At 40.2% G+C, this 7,232-nt stretch overlaps 1 long non-coding RNA gene across 2 annotated transcripts in view; it reads right to left on the reverse strand.

Moving 5' to 3' along the window:
• LOC126162920 (uncharacterized) overlaps window positions 1-5,229 on the reverse strand; it is a 108,489-nt gene extending 103,260 nt beyond the window's left edge. Inside the window, exon 1 of one of the 2 annotated variants that reach the window (XR_007535130.1) lies at window positions 5,212-5,229. This is a non-coding gene — a long non-coding RNA (uncharacterized LOC126162920). Of the gene's footprint in view, window positions 1-5,112 lie in introns of both variants that reach the window. The other variant, XR_007535131.1, reaches the window with a different exon arrangement.
• Between the last annotated feature and the right edge of the window lie 2,003 nt (window positions 5,230-7,232).

Raw genomic sequence — 7,232 nt, forward strand, 5'->3', positions numbered from 1 at the left:
GGCTGTGTTGGAGGCTAAAGGCAGGCTGAACTATGTCAGGTGTTGTGCCTTTGTTACCACTCTTTTACTGTATCTTATTTATTAAGCTTTACAGGTCTGAAACTACAATGTGATTCCAAACTGGCAGATTTTTCTTAACTTCTATTCACTGAATTTCACAACAATAAACTAACAACTTCTTACTTAAGTGTTCAAACTACATCAGTGGGACCCTGTCAAATATCAGAAATACCCCACTTTCAGAAGGAATGTTTCCAAATCAGCAAAAACTTGCTAAAATTATACTTCTCTACAAGAAGGGAGAGAAAACTGACATAGCAAACTACAGACCAATTGCTATACTACCAGCTTTCTCAAAAATCTTTGAATACTATTTGTCATATAAGCTCATCTTCCCTATAGGGATTTCACAAAAATAGGTCTACCACAAATGCTTTGTATGCATTTTTGAAAAAAGTGCTCACACTTTGTTGACCATAAACAACCTGTTACATTTAAACTTCCTGGCAGATTAAAACTGTGTGCCCGATTGAGACTCGAACTCGGGACCTTTGCCTTTCGCGGGCAAGTGCTCTACCATCTGAGCTACCGAAGCACGAGTCACGCCCAGTACTCACAGCTTTACTTCTGCCAGTATCTCGTCTCCTACCTTCCAAACCTTACAGAAGCTCTCCTGCTATATCCTTTCTTTCAGGAGTGCTAGTTCTGCAAGGTTCGCAGGAGAGCTTCTGTAAAGTTTGGAAGGTAGGAGATGAGATACTGGCAGAAGTAAAGCTGTGAGTACTGGGCGTGAGTCGTGCTTCGGTAGCTCAGATGGTAGAGCACTTGACCGCAAAAGGCAAAGGTCCCGAGTTCGAGTCTCGATCGGGCACACAGTTTTAATCTGCCAGGAAGTTTCATATCAGCGCACACTCCGCTGCAGAATGAAAATCTCATTCTGGAACCTGTTATATTTCTTTATCAGTCCAGGGCATTTGACATGGTCAACCACAAGCTACTCCTTTCCTTATGAAACTCCAGAAGTATGGAATTTGATGTGTAGCTCACAATTGGTTCTGTACCTCAGCTTTTAAAAAAAAGAAGCAATATGTAGAAATAAGAAATTCTAAGACATCCAGGCATTGCAGGTCAGATACACCATATACAAAAAATTGTGTCCCTCAGATCTCTTCTTGGCCCTGTACTTTCTAAATTTTTCCAGCAATGACCTTCTGGAACACACATCAAATGCTAGCTCCTTTTTGTACACCAATGACACAAAATTTTGATAATCAGTAGAGGTGATATTCTGCAAGATACAATCTTTGAAACTATCTGTCAATTACAACCTTGATTTGAAGCACAAATAGACTACTCATAAATACGCAGAAAACTTTAAGTATGAACTTAACGTAAGACAAAATCTTACCCCTCCAATGCAATTATAGTTATTGGCAAAGACAACATTACAAATAGACAGGACACCGAATTTTTTTGGACTTACCATCAATAACACTACATTTGAAACTACATTTATTAAGATCATTAAAAGACAGAACCAGTGTACATAATTGGAAGCTGGTGTAGCATACCCTGTTTTAATCTGTCTTGAGCTATGGCCTGATTGTGTGACCAAATAGCTCTATTTTCAAACTATAAAAATAAATGGTGAAAATAATGATTATATATATAAAAAAAGTGAGTTCTGTAAACCACAGTTTAAAAAGTTTAAAACCCTGCCACTGCCATGCCTCTATATAATGGAATTTGCTTGTTTTACTGTAAAGCACTTTAAATCCCTACACAGCAATGTAGGTCACCACACACGACACCAGAAACAAAACAATTACAAAATTATTATCTAATCTCCACCTGGGACCCATCTGTATGGAATATTCTTGATAATCATAACTATGCACAACATGCAGATTATTTCTTAATAATGTAAATTTTCATTTGTTATTCACTTGTATCTATCTCTGCTTAGTAAGATCATATAAAACTATTCATATTATAGACAGAGCTTTATTTTCCTGTCTACATCTCTTACGTGTATTCTATGTGAAGTATGTACCAACATTACCATCCTACCATAATTTTTAAGTGAGTTCCCTGTACCATGAGCTACAGGACTAATAATAAACAAATAAAAATAAATAAAATTGGCCTGGTGTGACTTAGGAGGGGGGGGGGGGAGTACTTTAGCAATTAATTCCCAGTAGAGTTCTTACCAAAAGCACTTCAAAAGGAAGAATGAGGGGGGGGCCACATCTGACTACTTTGCAACTGGTTCACAGTATAAAACAATTCATAACAGCTGGCTTCAGGATTCACTGCCAAAACAACATACAGCTGCAATTTACTGTGTAATGTTACTGCAAAACCCATTAACAACAAAATTTCATCACCTCACTTAGTAGTCTGACATCAGTGGCCAGAGACACTGTGTGTGTGTGTGTGTGTGTGTGTGTGTGTGTGTGTGTGTGTGCGTGCGTGCGTGCGTGCGTGCACGCACGCACGCACATGTTGTTTTTACCTGATGAGGGCCTTTTTGACAAAAGTTACTGGCTGTCAGTCCGTTTTTTGTGCTTGTCTGCAACTCAGGATCTCCACTATATGAAGAGTAGCAACTATCCTTTCCCTAATACTGTCAATTAGAATTAAATTCTTCAGCATTTAAAGACGATAGGTATTGTTAGCTTGAACTCTCCACAGGAAACAATTCAAAATGTGGAGGGAAGGCTTGTTACAAAGCTGCAGCACATGTAATAGCTGCTGCACATGTAGCTACACACCTTCCATCCGATGAAAGACTGGAAGGATTGGTAATTAATTAATTAGGCATAATAATGAACACCTGGCTTCAAACACTCTCCACATTTTCTCGCCACCTAGCTGCCCTTATTTTCCACATCTTTTACCCCTGACTAATATTGACAGGAAGACACAAAATTTTGTTTAAATTTATTCTCTGGGCAGCTTATCTGTGTTTCCTTGTCTTCTTCCAGGGGCTATTCTTTGTTTTATTTTACACGAGTATGGCATGCAACACATGCCTTCTGAGAATGTTTCTGTGCCATTTCTGGATACTAAATGGAACGACATACAATTAAGAAACATAAAATCTAAGTTTAATGTTGGAAGACTGTACAATATAATGCAGAAGTTATGTTTCCTTACCTGGAGAAAACAGTTGATTCAGTCTTAGCCACATGACATATTCCAGCTATATTAATGGAACACACACACACACACACACACACACACACACACACAAAACTGAATTTTTTATGCTGCATGTTCCCACCTGAAGTCTGATGTTGGCGAAATTTTAAGATTTCAATTGAACATTAACACATCCTGGGGTTGATAGAGATGTGTAGGTGGTGAAGTGAACATGGCATGTCATCTCACTTCATGTAATGCTGAAAAAAAAAAAAAAAAAAAAAAGAGTATCCTCACAAACGGTCTATTAAAAAAAATAATAAAAAAAACCTTTTTGGGTACCGGTATTAACAACAACAAAGTTATGCCTATTGAAAAAGTTTGTGGAATCCAAACTAAAACAAAAGTCATATTACCGAGAGAAAATAAGGTATTCCAATCATCATTAGAGAGATTAGGTAAGTAAGAGCTTTCTTTATTATTTAACATGGGCTACAGCATTTTATTCTAAATGAATTTCACTGTCAAAAGAAGTGGAATTTTATAATTTAAAATTACCAGTTGTATTCCTGCGGCCGTGAATTTTTGACAAAAAATACGTTTACAAAATACACTGTATGTGCTATTTGACAACGTAAGCACACATCTAATCAAATATTACGAAATGCCCCATACAGCAATCGTGTCGAATTTTCTTTATTGTTATGTGGGTTTAATGTCTGTCTACTGTCGGATGGCTTGTTCTTTATCCATCAATAAAACAAATTTCACAGAAAACAACACCCACCGAGCTATTTTTTGTCCTCCCGTTAGATTAGTTTCACTTTTCGTTCCATACATCCAAAATGATATGATTCTCGTGAATGTGGAACATTTCAGAATACTTTCAAACAAGAAACAGTTGACGTGATAACGGTAGTGAATCCTCCTGCATTTTTCGTGATTTATATAAACGCTTAAAAAACATTTGTGGACGACGGTTCAAACACCCGCCTAGCCATCCTGATTTAGTTTTCCACGATTTCCCTAAATCGGTTAAGGCAAATGCCGGGATGGTTCTTTCGAAAGGGTACGGTCGTTTTCCTTCTCTATCCTTCCCTAATCCGAGCTTGTGCTCTGTGTCTATGACCTCGTTGTCGAGGGGGCACTTATCTCCTCTTCCTCACCGAGCAGGGTGGCGCAGTGGTTAGACACTGGACTCGCAATCGGGAGGACGACGGTTCAATCCCGCGTCCGGCCATCCTGATTTAGGTTTTCCGTGATTTCCCTAAATCACTCCAGGCAAATGCCGGGATGGTTCCTCTGAAAGGGCACGGCCGACTTCCTTCCCTAATCCGATGAGACCGATGACCACGCTGTCTGGTCTCCTTCCCCAAACCAACCAACCAATCCTCTTCCTCCTCAAAATATTCGTTCTAGACTTTTCTATTAGGTACCGCAGACAAGTGTGTTACATTATGAGAGACTGTTTGTATTAGGCTACCGCGCGCTACGTAGCAATCTGTTAAAACGATTCACATCCACCTGTGGTGGCTTCGCCTCCTTGCCTACTCTAGAAGTCGAGCTGTGCTACCGACATTGCTGTCACATCCAAGATTCGCGGGGTGAAATGGCTAATTTAACACCAATCTAGTAGAATGGATAGAAACTTTCCCCTTATTTTGTTGTGAAAATAGGCCTACAAAGTTTGACAGCTACCGAAACTCTACATTAACAGGCAAAGAGGGGTTAAGAAATGACCACTGAAAGCAATTTAAATTCTTTGCCATTTGCAACTCATTCTACAGCAGGGATTATGCTATAATATACCGGCAAGTCATGGAAAATCGACAGGACCTACAAAAACACAAAAATTATTAGAGTTCTTAGGAATAATACCTATTAGTGTACGGTGTCACGATGCAATACTTATGATCCTGGATCGTTTAACCTACAAAACTATGACAACATACTAGATCTATCACTTACTTTGCTGCGGCTTTCCACGCTTCGCACTCCTACTCATCCATTCTCGACACGAAAGCGGCTTGTGCCGCTGTACCTGGTCTTATATAGCTCGCTGCGCACGACAGCAGTGAAGTGGGGGAACTACCGAGCTCGAGCAAATACGCTGTACGCCTAGTTCACACTCGTAGACGTGTTGCACGATTTTAGTTTTGCAGACACGCACAGTGTATTGCTTGTAGACATTTTATAGCTTACGACTGGCCACTAGTTCACATTTCTTTGGTGAATCAAAAATGGTTATCGGTATCGTTCGGAATGGCGGACAAGGAGCAACTGTAAATTATTGCGAAAAAGATAATAGTGTGGACGTTTTGTGTGACGACAAGCCAGTCTCTCTTGCGCTTCCATATCCTTCGGCATTTCATTCGCAACTTTCTCTATTTTTAATTCCTTGTTTTTGACTGGAAATGGGATCGAATGTGAAAGTGTTTCAGTTTCCTGGTTTTGAATGTTATGAAGTAGTTGTTAATCTGTGGGGCGCGAAGAGTTCCGACTACAAGTACCTTATTAAACTAAAATCACGCTCGAATCATTAGCTTCAAACCTGTGACAGAAATAGTCGAAAACATGAAAATTTAATTTAACTGAAACCGCAATATTTATAGAAGTAAGCGGTAATCTGGCGAATAGCAGCTCTCCTAAAGAGTTCACTTGGGATACGTACGATTAATTCCTATTCCACCTATCAGCATACGAATAAAAGGTCTGTCGAAGCCGATAAGTGCTGGCCGTAGTGGCCGAGCGGTTCTAGGCGCTTCAGTCTGGAGCCGCGTGACTGCTACGGTCGCAGGTTCGAATCCTGCCTCGGGTATGGATCTGTGTGATGCCTTAGGTTAGTTAGGTTTAAGTAGTTCTAAAGTTATAGGGGACTGATGACCTCAGAAGTTAAGTCCCATAGTGCTCAGAGCCATTTGAACCATTTTTTTGAAGCTGATAAATACATAGAGTGTATGTGTGTGTGTGTAGCCGCACTCTGCATAGTGCCAGTCGAAGAGAAGCTGGAATAGTTTCCCTCAACTTTTTATCTTGCTCCATGGTCCGTCCTGTCATCAACTGAAGCAACACCACAATAACAGTTGACGTCAGTCTGTGGAAATTCGGAAAATCTCTAGTACTTTCCAACCTTAATTTCACTAATAACGAACTGCAGAACCCAGGTAGTAATAATGTGAACACAACATGCGTTTATCAAGATGTTTTATTACGTCCCATTGTATCAGTTATTACTGTTTTTTCCCGTCCCATTCATTGTATGGAGCGCGGGAAAACTGATTGTTTAAATGACTGTGCATGCTGCAATAAACCTAATCTTCTCTCCAAGATTTCTACGGCAGTGACAGGTGGGGAGTTGTAGTATACAGGGTGATTCAAAAAGAATACCACAACTTTAAAAATGTGTATTTAATGAAAGAAACATAATATAACCTTCTGTTATACATCATTACAAAGAGTATTTAAAAAGGTTTTTTTTCACTCAAAAACAAGTTCAGAGATGTTCAATATGGCCCCCTCCAGACACTCGAGCAAAATCAACCCGATACTCCAACTCGTTCCACACTCTCTGTAGCATATCAGGCGTAACAGTTTGGATAGCTGCTGTTATTTCTCGTTTCAAATCATCAATGGTGGCTGGGAGAGGTGGCCGAAACACCATATCCTTAACATACCCCCATAAGAAAAAATCGCAGGGGGTAAGATCAGGGCTTCTTGGAGGCCAGTGATGAAGTGCTCTGTCACGGGCTGCCTGGCGGCCGATCCATCGCCTCGGGTAGTTGACGTTCAGGTAGTTACGGACAGATAAGTGCCAATGTGGTGGCGCTCCATCCTGCTGAAATATGAATTGTTGTGCTTCTTGTTCGAGCTGAGGGAACAGCCAATTCTCTAACATCTCCAGATACTGTAGTCCAGTTACAGTAGCACCTTCGAAGAAAAAGGGACCAAAAACTTTATTGGCTGAAATGGCACAGAAAACGTTCACCTTAGGCGAGTCACGTTCATACTGAGTTGTTTCCCGCGGATTCACAGTGCCCCATATACAGACATTGTGACGGTTGACTTTCCCGTTAGTGTGGAAAGTTGCG

The sequence above is a fragment of the Schistocerca cancellata genome, chromosome 2 (assembly GCF_023864275.1).
Source record: "Schistocerca cancellata isolate TAMUIC-IGC-003103 chromosome 2, iqSchCanc2.1, whole genome shotgun sequence".
NCBI classification, from domain to species: Eukaryota; Metazoa; Arthropoda; class Insecta; order Orthoptera; family Acrididae; genus Schistocerca; species Schistocerca cancellata.